At 42.3% G+C, this 21,711-nt stretch overlaps 1 protein-coding gene across 2 annotated transcripts in view; it reads right to left on the bottom strand.

The window, feature by feature from the left end:
- The window catches only part of GRAP2 (GRB2 related adaptor protein 2), a 118,630-nt gene that overhangs the window by 55,840 nt on the left and 41,079 nt on the right, over nt 1-21,711 (bottom strand). Inside the window, exons 2-3 of one of the 2 annotated variants that reach the window (XM_054989434.1) lie at nt 19,500-19,587; nt 17,730-17,789 (exon numbers count right to left, since the gene is read on the bottom strand). The gene's annotated coding sequence lies outside the window, so the exon portion shown is untranslated. Of the gene's footprint in view, nt 1-17,729; nt 17,807-19,499; nt 19,588-21,711 lie in introns of those variants that run through there. The other variant, XM_054989436.1, reaches the window with a different exon arrangement.

Genomic DNA, 21,711 nt, shown 5'->3' with positions numbered 1-21,711 from the left:
GTGCCTCACAATAAATGAGATACTTTTAGCAGACAAGGAGGAACTGGTATCAAACGGTAAATGTACTCACATGCAACAAATGGAAGTGTGACTGTGTGAGCAAGTTCATTGGAAGTGGGAGGGGGAAAGAAGGTTCACTTGAGAGTCCCTAGGTACTTAGCAACAGTTATTTCCATTCAGTGAGTGAGTGTTGTGTTTTCTCTTGTTGCTTGTCTCTGTTCTCCTTGCCTTGCAAAAAGTGCCATCTCTTCCTAGGGCATCATTCCCCTAGTGGGGCTAGAACCATTCTGTGAGTGATCACGGGTTTTCCCTTATGGCTCCCCCTTTCAAGTGAGCTGGGGGAAAAGCTGGATGATATATGCATGCTTTTTTCCTTTGGGTCAATCCACTAAAATGGGTAGCTGTCTGCAGAAGGGGAAGCAAACACTCATCTGCAGAGGTTTGCAGAATATAGCAATTACAGGGCTCCAACTTGGCATGGAGGACACTGTGTTGCCTTTTTTCTTCCCTTGTTATGTTGTGGTTAGGGGCATGCTGATGTCACTGAGGTGTCAATTGGTTCCTTCCATATATGGCAGATGTACGGGTACTGTCAGCTTGCTTATCTGTGTTCAGTGAGTGTCAGTGCTGTCACTACACACTCCAGTGCTCTCTTTGTTCTCTGTTCCTTGTAGGTTATGCTTTAAAAATATGTGTATGTTTCAACAAGGAGAGTATAAGATGCCTACTGGCTACACTGGCACTGGGCCAGAGTCATCAGCACACCAGCTGTAGAATTGTACTGCCCATCCATTAAAGAATGTAGGACCTCTATTCTTCTGTTTTCTGCATAGGGATCAAACATAGCTTCTTTCTCTATGAGAGAAAAAGTTAAAGCTTTTGATGATTCAAATTGAAGATTGTAATATAAATAAAGTAAATAAACATTCAAAGACATATTCTCATAGGGAAATACTGAAAACATGCTTTTAGAACATCTGGTCCTATATGTTATTATAACCTTAACTGCTGAGGAAGATCAAAGCTGAAATACATCTGACATCCTTTAACGGATTATTGAGATTTCTGTAACTTTGTTTTAAATAGTTCGGCTTGAAGTCATTAGTTGGTATTTCTTGATGTGTCAAGTAAATTTCTTTAACTTATTTGAAATGTTTGACTTGCATAGCAATGCGTTAATAATTCTCATCAGATCGAGCTGAGCTTTTAAATATTACATTTGAGATGGTGTGATTTATATATCTTTTCTATATAAATTTGCTTTTTTGAAATAGTACTTTTTCAGTTTTGTCCTATTCTTTTGATAGATGTTAATTGCCCTTCTTAGCATATTTATATATGGATACAATGTTAAAGTAAAAAGATTAGATGTAATTTGTGTGCATTTTCATATTTAGCATTGAGACTTTAGATTTTTAAAAAATCTTGCTGGGTGTTTAGTTGTTGCCAGTTTTAACTTACTAAGGCATTCCTCCAATTGTCTCGAACTTTATACGTAATGAGTGTCCCTTTATCCATAGATTATAATAGCACTGTGTCTTGGTATATTTACACTCAAAATACATGCCCCTTCCACGGAAGGACAAGGCTCACTCAGGCATGGCATATGAGCCCGATTTGGCTTACGAGGCAGACAGCACTGTATTGCTGGGTACCATGACCCACAAATGCAAGTACTGCAATGCCCTCAAGTGGAAAGAGGAGGCCCTCAGCATGTGTTGCAGCAATGGCAGCTCCCACCCTTCAAACCTCTGCCCCAGCCTCTCTACAGCCTGGTAATGGGCAGCCACCTCGATAATGGGAACTGCGCATGCGCAGGCTAACTATGTACCTTCCAAAACTCCTAAAGGTGCAAGATGCTTGCCTAGCTTTTTTGTGTGCTTTCCCCACAGTCATGGCTATAAAAGGCAGGACGAGTGGCTCCCTCCCTCAGTTCTCCGAGTAGAAGAGAGGTAATAAAAAAGAGCACATGGCAGGGAAGGAGGGAGGGATGTGTGCCTGCACAGAAGAACACTTGATGGACAACGGTTAGAGGTAAGTGCAACTGTTTTCATCATCATGGTTTCTATGCAGTCCCACATTGGGAGAGTAGCAAGTTCAGTTACCCAGGAGGTGGGCATGACATTCTTTAATTGAAAAGACTCTTCAGGACTGCCTTGCTGACAGCTGCATCCCTTCTGGAGTCTAAGTTAATGGCATAATGCCTGACAAATGTGGACAGCGTAGACCAGGTGGCTGCCTTACACAATTCCAATACAGGGATGCAAAAATTAAAGGCGAGACTGAGAGCGGCCTGCTATTGCAGCCCACTCTTGCTGCTGCCGCATACCGCCTGCTCTCGCTGCTGTTGCCTGCTCTTGCCGCCGCAGGCTCTGTGTGGCGAATGAGAGCAAGTGGCAAGAGCGGGCAGCAGTGGCGAAAGTGGCCTGCTCTTGCTGCTGCTGCCTGCTCTTGCCGCCGCCTGCTCTCGCGGCGCGGGAGTGCGCCCCCTTCCTGAGGGTGCACTGCGCCACCTAGGGAGAGGGCGTCCCAGGGAGTGTGCCCCCTGTTGGCCAGGTAAGTGGGCGCAGGGGGGAAAGGGTGGGATTGGGGGATCCCCTGCTTCAGGTGGGGAAATGGCAACCCTAAACCACACGTGTCAAAATACTGGGTTCTGTGGTTGGCCTTCTTGATATTTTTTCAATCTCTGTTTTCTTTGGGACTAACCAAACTGTGTTATAAGTATGTGTGCTGTATTATAAGTATTATATGTGTGCATTATATATGTGTATTGTACATGCACATTAAATGTGTGTATTAAAAATGTGTGTGCATTTCAGGTATATATGTGGGCAGTATGATATTTTGGTAATGTTTTTACAACAACTTGCTAAAAGTCTTTAATTATTATGCTGTTTTATCATTTTCACACTGAGCTGACATTTTCAGTTAACTATCAACAAGGAGGCATAAGATTTCTTGCTTGGTGGTAAGAGAAAATTCAGTATTTCATATAAAGTTTTTCTAATGTAAATTATTTTCCACTTATCAACACTTAATTTCATCAGTTTATTGCCCAGTTACCTAGTTTTGTAAGATCCTCTTGCAATGCTCTGTACTTTAATATTTCATTAATTTTGCATCTCCTACAAATTTTACCAGTTTGTTCTTCATCCTTCTCTCCCACATGGCGCATGAATATATTCAGTAGAGTAAATCCCAATACAGAACCTTGGAGCATATATATGCCAACCTACTGCAAAAATCTGTAGGAGCAAATAGTTTCATTTTGTGCTTTGCTACTCACCTAGCACTAGTTAGGAATGATGTTAACATTAGCATTATTTTATTAATGAAGTACAAAATATGTGGAGGAACAAGCAAACTCTAAACTTTAACAAAATAATTTTAAATCAGATGAGCAACTACCATTCTCAAATACAGCACAATGCTTGCCACAGCCCTAATTAATAATAAGGTCTGCAAGAGGATCAGCCTGAGGAAATGATGCTGGGCTCCCCCCCCCCCACCTTTATAAAGGAGAGGAGCTGAGGCTCCATATGTAGATGATCCTAATATAAACAGCAAAAATGGGTGGGGAGGGGGAAGAAGAAAATTCAACACAGTATCAGGTAAAGTAACCAAAGAGATTGAAAAAGAAAAAAGACTTTGTAGGTAATCAAGGTAAATATCCAAAAAGCTGACATTATATTAAATTGTATTCACAATTCACATGATTACACCAAAGATTAGAAATTTTTATTTCAGTTAAGCATACAGTCCCTCTTGTTCCCAATGAAACCAGACAGATTTAAACATTCTTTGGCTGGATCATGCCCTTCATCTCCTCAAAGGATTCCTATGTCAATGAAATACAGTTTATCCTAAATTGGAGCTTGGAACATTTTGGCTACTCATAATGTTGTAGGTAAATAAGATTGCTCTGTAAAAAGAGCAAATATATTTACTCACCTTTTTACTTTAGTCATCTTCCATTTTTAAAACTATACATCAAAATGATGGAGTGTTAGTCTGGGTATACTTTCTACCTGAGCCATGGCTCTGTTCACAGAAATCCTGTCACTTTCAATTCTTCATTCTCACTCCAAGAGAGATGAAGGGCAATTCTTATATGTTGCTTTACGATGTGATGGAGAGAAATGGGGAGAGAGGTTGAATAGCAGCAAATATTGTGGGGATAGGGCAAGTAGACGCTGTTCCTCTGCGCTCCATCAGAGTCGCATTTTTGTACCCCCAATGTGGAAGTGGTTAGAGAGAGAATCCATATTAACAAAACATTAGCTGTAAATCAATGGAGATTCTCCACCAGTGTAGCATCCCTGAGTTCCCTTCTGTGCCAACACTTTCTTCATTTGCACCCTACACAGCCAGTGCAATGACATCACTCCCAGAAGTGATGTTATAATGTTGACACCGGGAGTACACACGTGCAACATCTTCCTGGTACATGCCAAGTCCCCCTTCCCACTCCCACTGGGAGGTTAAGGGAACCTGGCAACCCTATTTTCAAAGAGACCCTTTTAATTTTTTATTTATTTTCTAAAAATGTATATCCTGCTTTTCTGCCCTTGTAAGGGCCACTAAGACAGCTACCAATTAAGCTTTGAAGTATGTGCTGGCAAGAAGTAAGCCTTTGTCACTCTTTTGCCACACTTTCTTCCAGATGTGTCCTGCAGGAATTGCAATCCATTTCCACAGGGAAGGTGTCTGGATTCTCTTATGTGTTTAGCAGGCAAAAAAAATAGATCTCTCCTTTAATTGTACTCAGAATAAAACTTTTTTGTCATTAAAAAATCTGAGAAACGCTCTGGATTAATAAGAGCCTGCTGCTCAAGTGCACTGCACTAAAATTGCAATCTTATTCAGTTACTTCAGTCTACACCCACAGATGTCAATAGGCTTAGACTGGAGTAACTCTGGATGGGATTGCACAGCCAAGAGAAAAGTTGGAGGTGAGATTATTTCTCCTATGTCACACACACATGCGGAGTATTTTCAGGACAAGAATCACTAGCTGGTTTTCTGCAGGCTTTTAATATATCTAAAATCTGTAGATGGTAGCAGATTTCATCACAAGGTATTTAGATCAAAATGCTTGGCTGCCTGCATAATGCCTCTTATGCACATGCAGTCAATCCAGAGAATGGGTAACCCTAACACTTACCAATAAAAAACAACATGAACTTGATGTACAATTAGGATTGCCAGGTGTCCGGTTTTCCCTCGTCAGTCTGTTTTTTTTCTTGGACTGTCCAATAGAATCAGGTTTAAAATACCGGCCAGCCCAGCCTCCTGTGTGCAGGTGAAGAGGCCGGTTGGCCAGCCTGCCTGACCTCCTCCTGCATGTTGGGGAAGCAGCTAGCCTGTCCAGCCTCCTCCTGCAAGCTGGGGAAGCGGCTGGCCTGCTCGCCTGCCCTCCTGTGCAGTCAGCCAGCACCTCCTGTGTGCCAGTGATGATGTCACTTTCCAGAAGAGACATCAACGAGCTGGATCCAGGAGTCACATGCAAAGGAGTACTCAGCAGTGAGTACTAGGGCCCCCATCCAGGGTTGTTGTTTTTTTTGAGGCCATCTGGCAACCCAGTATACAATAGGCTACGGTGGTGGCAGAAAGTACCATCAAGTAACAGCTGATTTATGGTGACCTTGTAGGGTTTTCAAGGCAAGAGACAAACAGAAGTGGTTTCCTATTGCCTGCCTCTGTGTAGCAACCCTGGACTTCCTGGGCGGTCTCCCATCCAAGAACTAATCAGGACCAACCCTGCTTAGCTTCCAAGATCTGACAAGATCAGGCTAATCTGAGCCCTCCAGGTCAGGGCCCTATTTCCTATGCCATCTCTTTATGCAAGTCTGAGTCACCTTTTACACATGAAAATTGAAGATTTGGGTGCTAATGTTTTGTCTGGCTTCAAAGTCCGGTGCCTGAAATGAAAGCCATTTTTTCTATCCAATTAAGGAATACTTTATCCTCTTAAAAACTAATAACCTGGATGAACTCTGTCTTCTTTCAAGCACTCTGAAAGATCTCGTATTATAGCCCACATGCTTCACCTAATGATGTGTAGCTACCTCATTTTTTCTCCTAGTTATTCACATTTCACTCTCATCTCTTCTTGTTCCTTTCATTCTGTTCCTTTGTACATTTGGGACAAGATGCATTCCTTTTCACCTTTTTTCATCTGCTGAGGTTCTTTGGGGCAGGGATTTTTTTTAATGATTCAAAACCAGGCCAAATTGTCAGAAGGGACACCAGAAATGACAAAAATGTCATAAAACCTTCCAAATTTTGCCTTCATAGTAATGTTATAACTTCATAATAATCAGAACAAGCTACTTATGAGATCATTCACTTGCTGTTAATAATGAACTAACCACATTTACTGAAAGAAAAAAAGCTGCAGGTGCTATGAAGTATTTATAGTCCAAAAGCAAAGAACGACTATGCATTACAAACCGTGTGCTCTTTTGTCATGGGTAAAATCCATAAAACCCATCAGGCAGTGATGTCAATATATCAAACCTCAATTTTCACCCAAGTATATAACAATAAGGCAATCTAAATATGAAAGAAGTGAGTAATAATGCATGCTGTAAAATATATTTTTCAAATCTTCCAAGGAGACTGGAAGAACATATTGGAGTGATTTAAACTTTAGAACAGTGGAAAAGGCTAGAAATGGGCCTTATGGAAACGAGCTTATCTGTCTTATCCTGAGATTTAACCTCGTCTTGAAAATAAGAGTAATACACTAAAATTCCATATCAAGCTTTGAGGATCATATCAAACGAGATGCTAGAAGATCTGTGATTAGATGTTCCCAGTATTTTGCAAATACCAACAGAACCATGAGGGGACCTGATTCAGGGCCATGTTGTGCATGGGTGTGTGTGTGGAAACGAGACTTTCTCATGGTTGTGGTTTTGTTGATTAGAACCAATCCTTCCCACTCATCCAGGGTCTTATTAACACTGAAGGGGGAAAAGAAACAAGTACCTCTCTGCTTGCATTTTTTGCTTCCAAAGCTAACAACACCCCAGTTGGGAAGAAGGGTTAAATTTTCTCTCTCACACAACACAGTCTTGAAATGGAGTCTTATACAGCTGTTATTTCCTTACAAAAATGCTGCAAAGTTACAATAATGGAATGTGTAGTTTGGCCCTAAGACTTGGCAGTCCTACAGATTTTGGGTTGGACTCAGAGCCAAAACACACGTTAAGAAAAACCTAGGTTCAGCACGTGTTCTCTTACCTCAAGGTTTGCCGGGATCTGTAGGAGTCCTGGAAGCTTAAAGTAGGCGTCCTGGAAGCTTAAAGATCTGTAGGGGTCCTGGAAGCTTAAAGTCCTGGAAGCTTAAAGGATCTGTAAGCGTCCTGGAAGCTTAAAGGCGTCCTGGAAGCTTAAAGCTTAAAATACAGGCGCCTGTATTTCCCTTTCCATTTTTGCTGCTCTGTAAATGCTAAACTTTAAGCTTCCAGGACGCCTACAGATCCCAGCAAACCTTGAGGTAAGAGAACACGTGCTGAACCTAGGTTTTTCTTAACGTGTGTTTTGGCTCTCAGGCAGCTTTCTACCTCAGTTTCTGTGTTGTCAGGGAGATGGACAGTCTCAACGTTGGAGGGTGTCAGGCTGAGGAGTGGAGACATGATAACTTAAATGGAACATCTTCCATATATGAGAGAACAATATCCTCTTATACCAAGGAGGTGGGCTTTTGGCAGTTGATCATTTGATTATCAGGAATATAAAGGAATATAAAGTGTGGGTTCTATGACTGGCATTTGGACCTCGGGGTGACTTGCCTGCCTGGTGTAAAGGTGCAATTGGGAACAGTGACCATAATGCTATTAAGTTCAACATTCATCCAGAGGAAAGCCACCCCTAAGGTACAAAACATTAACACTTGATTTCAAAAGAGGGAACTTTACAAAAATGAGGGAACTAGTTAGAAATACGCTGAAAGGGACACTCAAGAGAGACAAATCGCTACAAGATGTTTGGGAGCTATTTAAAACAATACTAACCGAAGCCGATAGAATGCATTCTCCAGGTTAGAAAAGGCACTGCAAAGTCTTAAAGGATGCCAGTGTGGTTAGTGACCCAAGTCAAGGAAGATATAAAAGGCAAAAAGGATTCTTTTAAAAAGTGGAAGGTTCACCCCTATTAAGGAAATTTAAACTAGTAAGTCTCTAGGTCCAGATGGCATATACTCAAGAATTCTTACGGAATTTAAATGTTGATTTACTAACCACTATATGTAACCTCTCACTAAAACCAGCAACTGTACCACAGGACTGGAGAGCAGCCAATATTACCCTGATTTTTTAAAAAGAGGTCCAGAGGGGAAACAGGACTTTACAAGCAAGTTAGCTGAATGTCTGTCCCAGCAAATTAGAGGATTTCAATAAATGGATGAGTGGTCAACAATGTGGCAAATGAAGTTCAATGTTGATAAGTATAAGCAGGGCTTTTTTTCAGGGGGAACGGAGTTCCGGAACCTCTTGAAAATGGCCACATGGCTGGTGGCCCCGTCCCCTGATCTCCAGACAGAGGGGAGTTTAGATTTCCCTCCGTGCCGCCAAGCGGTGCAGAGGGCAATCTAAACTCCCCTCTGTCTGGAAATCAGGGGGCGGGGCCACCAGCCATGTGGCCATTTTCTCTGAGGGTAACCCACTGAGTTCCACCACCTCTTTCCCCAGAAATAAAGCCCTGAGTATAAGTAAGGTGATGCGTATGAGAACAAAAAAAATCATAATTTTAAGTACACATACATGAGGTCTGAGCTTGCTGGGACCAAGAAGGAAAGAGGTCTTTAGTTGTAGAGGATAGCTCAATGAAAATGTCAACACAGTGTGATGTTGAAATGAAAAAGACAAACTCTATGATGGGGATTATTAGGAAAATGACTGAAAATAAAACTGCCACTGTTATAATACCCCTGAATAGATCTATGATGCAGCCTTATTTGGAATACTGTGTGCAGGTCTGGTCACCATATCTCTAAGAGTCTCTCTACACAAGACATCTTACACAGGGACGCTCAAGTGAAAGATCTTACACTTGTGTGGATACACAGGAACTGCTAGGGAGGCAGAGTACACTTGAATATAAGACCACACAGAAAATAAGTCACTTGTGCGCCCCCGTGTAAGATGTCTTGTGACTCTCAAAAGGACATTCCAGAGCCAGAAAAAGTACAGAAGAGGGCAACAAAGATGACTATGGGGTTGGAGCACATTTGCTATGAGGAAAGGCTGAAGAGTTTGGAACTTTTCAGTTTAGAAAAGAGACAATTGAAGGGGGACATGATAAAACATTTGTGAAATTATGCACAGGGTAGAAAAAATGGACAGAGTGAACTTTTTCTCCCTCTCCCAAAATACTAGAACTTGGGGGAACCCAATGAAGTTGTGGGCAGTAGATTTAGGAGAGACAAAAGGAAATACTTTCCCCAACAAGTGATTAAAATATGACATTTGCTGCCAAAGGATGTAGTGATGGCCACAGGCATAGATGGCTTTAGAAGAGGGTTAGATAGATTCTTGGAGGATAGGTTTATCAGTGGCTGGCTACTAGCCTGGTGACTAAAGGAACCTCTCTTTTAGAGGCAGTAAATCTCTGAATACCAGTGCCAGGAGGCAACATTGGGAGAAGGCTTCAGCCTCTATACCATGTTGTTGGCCCTCCAGAGTAACTGGCTAGCCACTGGGTGAGACAGGATGCTAGATTGGATGGATCATTGGCCTGATCCAGCCAGGCTCTTACGTTCTTACACCAGTGACTATTAAATTTACTATAGCTTACATTTCCCCATGCTCTTTTCGTGATATATCACAAGCACTTAACAAACATTAATTAATTCAAGCTAATGAAAGCCTTTCCAGATAGCAACACTTTCCTATGGAAGCCAGGGTATTGTTGCAGCTGCCAATACAGCAAAGCAGCAATAGGGCTTCCAGGTGGCAGCTTTCCTGCATTTTCTCTGCACCAGTCTTCATGATAGTCATTACACCAAGGGGCTTTTTCCAATTTTTTAAAAAATAAACTGGGAATGGACATTGTCTGCTGCAGGGATTGGGGCAGGGAAATGGCTGCTGTGTGGGAGGGACCAGGAAAATCCAGACTTTCCTGCCCACATAACAACCAGCCTGGCTTTGCTGTGATCTTTTCCAAAGCACTGCAGTAAAGGAAGTTTGGGGAAGACTGCCGAAAAGTAGAGGAAAACCTTGGTGGTGCACAGAAGAACCATGATTCTGAGGGCAAAAACTGAATTGAGAGAAAAAAAATACTCCCCAGGAGCACCGAACCCGAGAAAAAAAATCACCCATGTGAAAATGGCTGACGTCTTCATGAAATAGGAAAGTAAGACAGGCTTAATGTTAGCATCAGTATCTCTATGACCTCTAAGAAGTTTGTCTGTCAACTTTGATGTTTACATAGGCATGAAGAACAACAGTGTCTGCAGGGATATTTATACTGTGACAGAGAAAATGAGGCAGAAATCAAGTATCTTTCGGCTGGCTTGCTATTGTACTATGAGCCTGTATTGTAAAACAGGTACCCCTCTTTCACACTGTCATGTTGTAGGTTATAGTTATGGAATATATAGATACTTCTCATGCAGGCTATTGATAAATCTACAGTGTGACACTGATGCTGAAAAATACAGTGTTCATTAGATAAAGAAAACTAACGTGTGTCTGAGTCTGTAATGCATATACTAACACACAGCTCCTATATTTGTTATGCATAACCTGTCATATAACATATACACATATAAAGAGATATTCCACGGGAGGATGAGCATTTTGGCCATCATGGAGCTATGAATATCTCTACAAACCTATGTTACCTGTACATTACAGTAAGTAGTTTCAAAGATACTGGAACTGACCCAAGGCACGATTACAAAGAACCTCCCTGCTTCTAGCCATGTATGAGATACTACAATGGTAAAATCAGAATGATCACTCTGTGGACTAGTAGAACTATGCAGGTCTTAAGGATCAGGTCATTAAAATATGGTATTTTGCAACAATGATGAAAGTTGTTCATAAGGATATGAAAAAAGGACACTTGTGCTGTATTTTGTGTGATGCTGGCAGGTCACATACATTTAAATAAGACAACTACATCAATAAAAAAGAGAAGGAAAAATAAACCAAGTCATCCAATACTGCAAATATACAAGTGTTTCACAGTATTTCTGCAAGGTTTTGAAAAAGTAACACAGTGTAAAACGTTACAGGGTATTTCCAAAGAACATGTGTTTGCAACTCCAGCTTTCCAGTTAGCAACGGAGTTTACATAGTCTGGTAACATCCTCTATGCTTTCATATTTTTTCAGAGCTGACCTCTGATCTCAATGTCATAATAATGTATTCTTTCTCAGCAATCCGCTGCGGTTTAACTCTTCTCTTTATGTATTTAAATGCTTCACAGAATGCCTGTCTCATCTGAAGAAATAAGATAACAACTGCATTTTCAAAGAAGACTCAAACGTTAATTGCAACATCTATTACTTCCTTGGGGATTTAACTTTTTTGCAGGAAGGCTGCTTTACAATGCTTCACTGATAAAGATAAGGCCATTGCCATTGTGGTTCTAACGAGCATGTCATGTCATCCAACATAACTTCCCATCTAGCCAGAAGGAAAGTCAGATGCATTTGGATAAGGCCATACAATTATAAATGTACTAACCAGGGCTTTTTTTCTGTGAAAAGAGGTGGTGGATCTCTCTATTATCACATGTATGCGCATGCAAAGCACGTGTGCACCACTGGAAACACACAATGACATCACTTCTGAGAGGTGACATCACTTCCAGAACTGACCTTGCAGGGTGCAGCTACCCCTTGGAGTGCTCCCTTGATTTCGGCCCGCTCATCTCCCCGCCCCTTACCCAGCAGCAATGTTTCCTCTAAGCGGTGCAGTGTTGTGAGCCAGAAATTTCAAAGAGAAAGGAAGGGAGGGAGGGAGGGAGGGAGGGAGAAAGAGGGAGGGAGGGAGGGAGGGAGGGAGGGAAAGGCCAGGAAAGAGGCAGGGAAGCAGGCGGCCCAGGAGAAGCTCCACCCGGGGAGACGTCCCATGGGTCTTTGGGCACCGGGGGCGGGATCACCAGTCACATGATCTTTTTTCAGAGGTGCTGGATGTCAGATCCAGGGAGATCCCCCTGAAAAAAGGCCCTGGTACTAACCAGCTTCATGGGGATAAGTACATACCATAAAGCCTGAAAACTAATCACCAAGCAGGTATAAGATCATACGCGTATCAGTTGCTAATGCTTTTAATTCAGGCTACTCAAAGCTCTGTTAAATTTGATGGAGGGCAAATGCAGGGTGGGAATAAGAGAAAGGTATTTGCCAAGAGAGAATCACCCCACTTATGGAAAGGCAATGGAGGAAGAAAGAGTGAATTGGCATCCTAGGTGAACTGTGACTTTGGTACTCCCCATATCAATATTTGATACTATCTGTTCCATCTATGAACAGATGGATGGGGTGGCCATGGGGAGCCCACTCAGCCCAGTTATAGCAAACTTCTACATGGAACATTTTGAAAAAACAGCTCTAGAATCAGCACCCCACAAACCCAGTGTATGGTTCCGGTTTGTGGATGATACATTCATCATTTGGAGCCATGGGGAGGAAGAATTGATGGAGTTTTTGAATCATCTCAACAACATCCACCTGAACATACAATTCACAATGGAGAAAGAAAGTGAGGGAAAACTCTCATTCCTGGATACCTTGGTCATCCGCAAAGCAAACTTTCAGTTAGGTCACAAGGTCTACAGGAGACCAACTCATACTGATCGGTACTTACACAAAAACTCCAATCACCACCCCCGACAGAAAAGAGGCATAATGAAAACATTAGTGGATCGTGCAAGACGGATATGTGAGCCGCGCTTTCTCAATGAGGAAATTAATCATCTAAACCACGCACTTCAGGCAAATGGCTACTCCAGAAATGAAATCCGAAGAGCAATCAAACCCAGGATGAATCAAACAACCAAGGAAAAACAGTCACCTACAGGAAAAGTGTTTTTGCCATATATCAAAGGAATTACTGATCAGATGGGAAAGCTTATGAAAAAGCACAACCTTCAAGCAGTATTCAGACCCACCCGAAAAATACAACAGATGCTACGATCAGCAAAAGACAGCAGAGACCCCCTCACCTCTGCAGGAGTATACCGTATACCCTGCAGCTGTGGACAAGTTTACATCGGGACCACAAAGCGTAGCATCCAGACAAGAATAAAAGAACATGAAAGACACTGCAGACTTGGACAGCCTGAAAAATCAGCAGTGGCTGAACATAGCCTAACTCAAACAGGGCACAGTATCTTATTCCAGGACACCAAAATACTGGACAACACTTCCAACTACTTTGTCAGACTGCACAGGGAAGCCATTGAAATTCACAAGCATAAGCAAAACTTCAACAGGAAAGAAGAAACCTTAAGAATGAACAGTGCATGGGCTCCAGTTCTGAAAAACACCAGGCCAACAAAACACTCCACACCCGACAATAGCCCTGCAGAGAAGATTAGCACATCAAGCACCAATCCATATGCAAAAGAACCTCCTCAGGATACAGTGAAGCCTCCCGCCATTAGCATTCCACACCCTGGGAAACTCTTACAGAATGACTCAGCTCAACCCCACCCCTCCTGAGTAGATACAAATGACCTACATCTTTTCCACACTGTGACACTGAGAGATCTCTGTCTTTTGGTGCTACACCTCTGAAGATGCCAGCCACAGCTGCTGGCGAAATGTCAGGAACTACAATGCCAAGACCACGGCAATACAGCCCGGAAAACCCCCAACAACCATCGTTCTCCGGCCGTGAAAGCCTTCGACAATACATCAATATTTGATACTGTCATTTATAAATACATTAATACATCTATATTTTTAGAGATAAGAAATTCACTTCGCTATAATCTGGCATTTCTTAAAGCCTCGTACCATAGGTGATTACCTAGTTTGCCTATGTAGTTGGGGTGGCCCTGGACAGGACACAGCATGTTGCAGAAGCTTCTGAAATGAGATTGCCATTTGTACATGGAGGGGATTCCAGCAGCTAAAGTTGAAAACAGAGTGCAAATCTCTCCTGAGTTGCTTATGGTCTGGGTAGCACTGCTCTGGATTGACCAGAACCAATGCTGTTTTCACATGACTTATTAGCCCCAGGCTGAATACTGTTCAGAAGCTATTTTTTCCCTGCTTTCCCACTGCATCATGGTGCATTTATGAACCTCCTGAGCTTTTCCTAGCTTTTCTGCAATATTTCCCAAACCTGCTTTGCTGTGAAGTTTTTGGAAAGCAAAGTCTGGTTAGCGTCTATGTGGGTGGGAAAGTTCAGATTTTCCCATTCCCACCCACATAGCAGCCATTTTCCCTGCCCCTGTCTCCACGGTGGCCATATCCTTCCCCTGCCACCCAGGTGTTTTGTTTGTTTAAATCAGCAATTGAATATTGTTATTGAATTGAATATCTGAATTCCCATCTCTTGTTTTGTTGCAGAGGTATAAAGGGGAAAGGTTAACTGCAATAAAGGGGGCTAGAAACTTTCTTTTTTAAAATGAAAACTGGGAATTCAGAGAACCTGATACACAAATTGTTCTACAATAACCATATAACATTATTTAATTGACAATTTAAAAAAAGATCTGGTGGTGCAGGGGAGGCCTGGAGAAGAGAAACTACAGGCAAACCTATGTGGAAATCCCCACTGCAGCTCCAGCAGCAACAGGAAAACCTGTCCCTGTGTGGAAAACAGCTGAATTTTCATTTTGGCAGGGTTCCATCTCCAAGTCTTGACAGATCAAAGCCCTAATTATATGGTCACCCAACTTTATCTGATCATCTGTGAAACATGCCAGAACATACAGCACTATCCAACAATTTGAAATTAGTACCTGGTCACAACAGTTATTTGCTTCATGAATTAGCGCATCTCACTTCTTAATGCCTCAAGATATGCACCTAAACATAGGAACATTAATGCTACCTACCCTTACTTTAATATAGGACAAGCTGCATAGCATGGGATACAGGAGGCTGGCAGTGTCACATATGCTCCTCCAAAGATAATGGATCATGATGATAATGAAAATGCAAATATACTGGACTCACGTGCAATTAAATCAGAAGAGCAGTAAAATCTTCCTTTACCTCTCTGGAAATATTATTATACTAAGGGTTTCATCACACGAGACAAAATACAATCGAATTACACAGGTAATTCAAGCGTATTTTGTAATTCGAGTGTATTTGAGTGTAATTCAAGTGTATTTTGTCTCGTGTGGTTTGACCCTGAGAAGCAACCCACATCAGGGAGCTCAGACCACTGGTTTCTGCAGAGACTACCAATGACCTGAGAGAGTTCAGCTGAAATGCCCACCCGCAACCCAGCAAACTGTGTGTGTGCCTTGAGGGGAAGGCAGAATAGAAGCAGCTCATGCCATGCCATCAGATCCTGAGCAAACTATTAAATTGCCTTCTGTATCTTTTAAATTTTTAGCATTAGCATAGTAGTTTGTAATTGCACTGAATGCACTTGCAAAAAGGAGCTAAACAGATAAAAATAATTTTGAATGGCTGCAAGAGCAGGACTTGCAGCCAGGCCACGTGTAAGCTAATTTGCTGGCTTGCTTATTTATTTATTTAAATTGTTTTAATTCCCATTTTTCAAATTCTCATTGTTTTAATTCCCATTTTTTTCAGAAGGAATATTACAAAGCAGTTTACAATAAAATGATAATTCAGTTTACAAAATATAATGGAAACATTTATAAAATAAATAAAAATTCAGCTGTACTCAGAAAGACCAAGGCCAGCATCTACCCCCCTACAGCAAAAATCCAAACCAGCATCAGCATCGATAAAAATCCATCTCGTAATTAATACAAATAATCAGCCTGCATAGATGGTCGAGTGTGGATTTTCCTCTCTCCTTTTTCTAAAAAAGCCTGTTTAAACTCCAAGAAAGTACAGAAGAGGAAAAAGTAGAAATAATCACAAAAGAAATGTTAGAATCAGTACCCAGCAGGTTTACTAGGAGTTAATAATAGAGGGTGAACAGCCAATACCTCTAGCATTATTTAGACCACAGTGACTATCTTTCAGCAATTAGTTACATTGGGGATTGTATTGGAGGGTGGTAAAGGGGAAATTAATGCTTGAATAGGAATGTCATGCAGTTGACACTACTTCAGGCCTTTTTATTCCTGGTGGAACATGGGGCTTTTGCTACTGCTTTCAATGTTTGATGGCCTTCTACTGCTTCTAAACCAGCAAGCTAATTTCTGGGATGGCCATGTTACCCAGGGAGAAAATGGTTTGAGAAGAGGAGGATTACATTCATTCTGCCCCAAAATAGCAACACATCTGAGAGAGAGACACAGCCCAAAGCTGTAAGTGGGACAAATACAAGATAATGGAGCTCGGGGCAGGGGGGGGGGGCGGCGGGGGAGACCCTTTTACAGTCAAAAGGGAAAAAAGAAACAGGGCAAACAACTGGAATATTTGAAAATTTCATTACAAGAGCAGTTGTACTGTTGCATAGGAGAATCTCGTCGAACTCCCCTAATCAAATCAGTAAAAAAAGCAAGAATTTAGGTGGAAAGCCAGGAGATCTGGAGGCACACTAGTTCATTCTGAAAGTTTGCTCTTCCCATTCCAGCTATTTACAATATTGGGAAGAAGAAAGACAGTGTCACTGTCACACAAATTACTGTGTGCTGCATCCCTCATCTCTTCTATTGCAAATGGTGCAACAAAATTGGGTTAAAAGCACGGACGGGAAGGGATGAGCTATAAATATAATAGTCATTCTCTTCCAGTTTGAATTGCTTTTGCATTGAAAGATTGCTGAGATGTTGTACAATATTAAAGTCTTCTCATAATTTACAAATTGAGCACTATGTGGGAAAATCAGTTTAAAATGCCCTCTATCATACACCTCTATAATTCTAGCCTGTTCCGTATGTTCCCTGTATATGTGTTCAATTTGTGCTGTCGTAAGCATAGTTTATATGTGTATGTGTGTGCTCAGTCATTCTCATAACCATAGGCGTTTTCATTCACCATATGTTTATCAATAGTTGAATTTTGGACCCAGGATTTTATAGGTATCGGTGTTTGGGTACAAAATTGAAATGAACAGTCACTGAGATCTTCAGACAAAAAACAGCATGTAAGAACATGTGTGTGCATGCGTGTGTAAAATGCCATCAAGTCACAACAACTGACTTACGGCAACCCCAGCAAGGGGGTTTCACGACAAGAAGCAGAAGTGGTTTGCCGTAGCCCTCCTCTGCCTTCCTCTGCCTTGGTGGTTTCCCATCCACATACTGGCACTGTTTAGCTTCCAAGATCTGACAAGATCTGGCTATACCATGCTGCCTTCTCCCATACAGCACACAGTACATGGGAAATCCCAATGCCATAGCTGGGTAGGCTGCCTCTTTGACAATGAATTATTCTGCATTTCAGAATTTTCAATTAACCTTATAGATAATAATGATGCAATTGCCCATCCCTCCTCTCATTACTTCTGCGTGGCCCATTGGTACAAATAATCAGACATTTAATCAGCTTCTGAGCAGAAGCATTCACACATTTTAAATTTATTTTGGCCATCTATTAAAAAGTCTACAAGCTGATTCCATGTTATCCAGCTTTGCATTACGCATTACAAACATTAATTACATACCTCTGAGATCAGAAGAGCCTCCACTTTGCTTTTGTTTAGTAGATCCAACTCTTGTAGTATCTATGAATAAAACCACATTGATACTCCATAACACATTACCAGACTGTGCCAAGCACAGAAAATGTTTAGAGGCATTCACAATCACAATAGGCCTCCACTACCTACACCCCCCTCCCCCCACCCCACGCTCAACCAATCACATGATTCAATAAAACCACAAGCTATGGAGGAACTCAGATGTGACAACTCGGAAGGCTGGGTGTGGGCTTAGACTTAAACTGCTGTGGTTTTTTAATTTTTTTCACTATCAAGCAATAGATTGTTTTGTAGTCCTGTCAGACTGAGAAATTTCCCTGTACAGGGGATTGCCATGTTTTTTCTCTTATTTCTCAGCATTTTACCTCCATATTATATAATGCAAGGGCATTTATAAAAAGTAGACCTCATGGATCATCCAATCCAGTCTTTTTTGTAGGGTTACCAACTCCAGGTAGGGAAATTCCTGAAGATTTGGGGGTGGAGCCTGGAGCGGGTGGTGTTTGGAGATGGGAGAGACCTCAGCAGGGTATAATTACCATACACTCCACTGTGCAAAGTAGCCATTTTCTCCAGGGAAACTGATATATCCTGGAGATCAACTGTAATTCCCAGGGATCTTCAGGTCCCACCTAGACGCTGGCAACCCTAGGAATCTCTACCTTTGAACCATATTTAATGGATGCATCTTCATAAGAGACTGTGCAATCACAGGACAACTTGGTGTATAATGCAATTTTAATGCAGCAGAACCCCCTGACTACATAGATCTCTCTCATAAATTATCTTTCTCAGTAGGAGAGATGGGGACGATTCAAGTCAATAAATGACAGCACCCTTGTGGCTTGTAAAGCAACTATGAAATCACTTCAAAAAGAAAACATTCAAAGTATTACAGTTTTCAAGATAACATACATTTATCACAAACCCAACCAGTTCACATCTACTGGTATAAATGAATCACAATTGCTCTGAACATAGAAACATTTGTAGAGAAAGGATCTTTAGGATCTGAACAAACGTAATTCTTAACAAAAACATAGAGCTGGAAGGAACTCCAAGGATCATCTAGTCTAACCCCTTGCACAGTGCAGGAAATTCACAGCTTTAACCTGCCCCCCCCCCCCCCCCGTGACCGCGGCTCTATGACTAGAACAAGGCAAAAAAACTCCAGGATCCCTGGTCAATCTGGCCTGGAGGAAGATTCCTCCCTGACCCCAAAGAGGTGAGCTGACACGTCAGTAGTTACCTGGATCTTCTTTTTTTCCCCTTCTTGAAGATGGGGACATCATTTGCCCGCCTCCAATCTTCTGGCACCTCACCTGTTCACCAAGAATTCTCAAAGATGATAGACAGAGGCTCTGCAAATACATCGGTGAATTTCTAGGAAGCAATTCACCTGGCCCTGAGGACTTGATTTCATTTAAAGCTAGGTGTTTATGTACCATTCCTATGCCTATCCTAGACTGCCCTTCCTACCTTTTTGCCAGGTTGAGCAGTTTCCCTTGCAAGAGAAGACCACGGCAAAACAGGAATCGAGCAGTTCTGCCCTCTCTTTATCACTTCTTAAAATTCCACTTTCCTCTCCTCGCAGTGGGCCTACCACTTCCCTGTTCTTATTCTTACTTCAAACATAACCAAAGAACCCATTTTTTGTTGTGTTGAGCATCTCTTGCTAGCTTAAGCTCATACTGAGCTTTAGTCTTTCTAACACCCTCTCTAAGCACCACTTACCTGGCCAGTGTGTGGAGGCGGAAGGAGAGTGGGAATGGGCTAGGAGCTCTGGAGCATTTACTTGTCATGATGGGAACGATGTCATTCCCTGTGCGACAAAAAAGAGCTTTAGACCATGCGTGTGCTTCAGTAAGTTCCTCCTGTTTGTTTCTCATATTCCATGCATTACTGTAGAGCAGGGCTTTTTTTCAGCTGGAACGCGGTGGAACGGAGTTCCGGAACCTCTTGAAAATGGTCACATGGCTGGTGGCCCCGCCCCCTGATCTCCAGACAAGAGTGGAGTTCAGATTGCCCTCCACGCTGCCAGCCAGTGGCATGAAGGGCAATCTAAACTCCCCTCTGCCTGGAGATCAGGGGGCAGGGCCACCAGCCATGTGACCATTTTCTCTGAGGGCAACCCACTGAGATCTACCATCTTTTCCCCCAGAAAAAAGCCCTGCTGTAGAGACATTGTAATCTATTATTTATGTGCCCTGAATGCTTTGTTTTTGTCACCTGCAAATTAATGAGTCCCAGCATATGTGCCCCTCCCAGCTCATCATTAATGCTCTTATCTCCAGTAACTGGCACCATACTAGCTTTGGGGTTTTTGTTTCCCTCCTCCACAGGATTTAGTTTAAAGCCCTTAACATGTTTGCAAGACTCTTGCCAAACACATTTTTCTTACCCTCCAGTATCTCATAACACAAAGAAAACAGCAAGTCCAAAATATTAGCTTAAAGAAGTGCAGGGCTTCTTCTTCCCCATATATTCTTCAATGGCTCATCCTCTTGCTGCTGCTCCTGATGCCTTATTTCTTGGCTTGGGCCTAAAAATAAATTAGCAATTCCCTCAACAGAACTCTAGGCCTTCTCTCTTATTCTGCAGGCCAGACTAACAATAGCTTAACCACTAAACAACTTGACAAACTCTTTCTTTATAATCTAAAATTCTACATGGTTTGGATTGCCAGCCTCCAGGTAGTAGCTGGAGATCTCCCAGAATTAAACTGATCTCCAGGCAGCACAGACCAGTCCCCCTGGAGGAAATGGCTGCTCTGAAGGGTCACCTCTATGGCATTATACCCCACTGAGGCCTCTCCCCTCCCCAAACCCTGTCCTCTCCAGGCTCCACCTCAAAAAACTCTAGGAATTTCCCAACCTGGACCTGGCAACCCTAACATAGCTGGGCCCATCACATACCTGCAAAGAAATTAGCAGTTCCCTTATCTGAGCTATAAGCTTTCCTAGGATTGCTGGCAGGGGATCCCCTGTTCTCAGCCTCTGCTGCCCATCACCAGTCACCTGGCCGGCGGGGGGAAAGGCAGGGCATGCTCCCAGTATCGCATGAAGTCACTCCCAGGAGTGATGATGCTGTGCAGGCTGTGGCAGTGCTCCTGTGCTTTGTGTCAGGCTGATTTAGCCCCCAAATGGGTCAATTCTTTAAGAATCAGCCTGGGGCAAAGTACAGGAATGCTCCCGCAGCCTGTGTGATGACATCACTCCTGGAATTGACATCATTGCACCATACCAGGAGCATGTGCGCTTCATGCACATGCGAAGGCTTCAGGAAGGTGAGTGCCAGGTCACTCTCCCCCCTCAACCTCACTAAGAGGGAAAGATGACCTAGCAACCCGAGGCCTTCTGTCTCCTGCTGTAGGACAGACTGATTGAGGGGGCAGGGCACTTGCCATGGGTAATATAGAAGCAATTTTACTAGTAAGTAACTGCCCATGCTCTGTAACATTTGCTCCCTGGATTCTAAATTTTAAAACTCCTATAGAAATAAAACATATGAAAAAGAAAATGATATGAGTTGCACAATATTTTTAGAAGAGTTTTGTTAAGGAAAGACATTATATAGAGGGTCTGGATTCAACATAGGATTGCCATGACACCATTTTCCCGCACAACAGGGAAGTTAAAGGTTGTGCTAGGAGGGCAATTCATTAAAAATCGCCTCCAAACATTTCCCCCTACCAGCAGGTGACTGGAGGGGTCAGAGGATAGGGGCACCCCTAATTCAAAAGGTATCTATAGATAAAGGATCTCATACAGCAGATACGGGAAAGAACTTTGCCTGGACTTTGATTACTAGTCAGATTTATATTGACCCATGTTTTGACTTGGGATAAGGCTGTTTAATATGTTCAGTATCAGAAATTATTTTACGACTGTATACATCTCATTCTGAGTGTGGCCTCCAACACAGATAAAAAAAAACATGCAGTGGA

The sequence above is a fragment of the Eublepharis macularius genome, chromosome 9 (genome assembly GCF_028583425.1).
Source record: "Eublepharis macularius isolate TG4126 chromosome 9, MPM_Emac_v1.0, whole genome shotgun sequence".
Lineage (NCBI taxonomy): Eukaryota > Metazoa > Chordata > Lepidosauria > Squamata > Eublepharidae > Eublepharis > Eublepharis macularius.
This window is presented reverse-complemented; position numbering and strand designations above follow the sequence as displayed.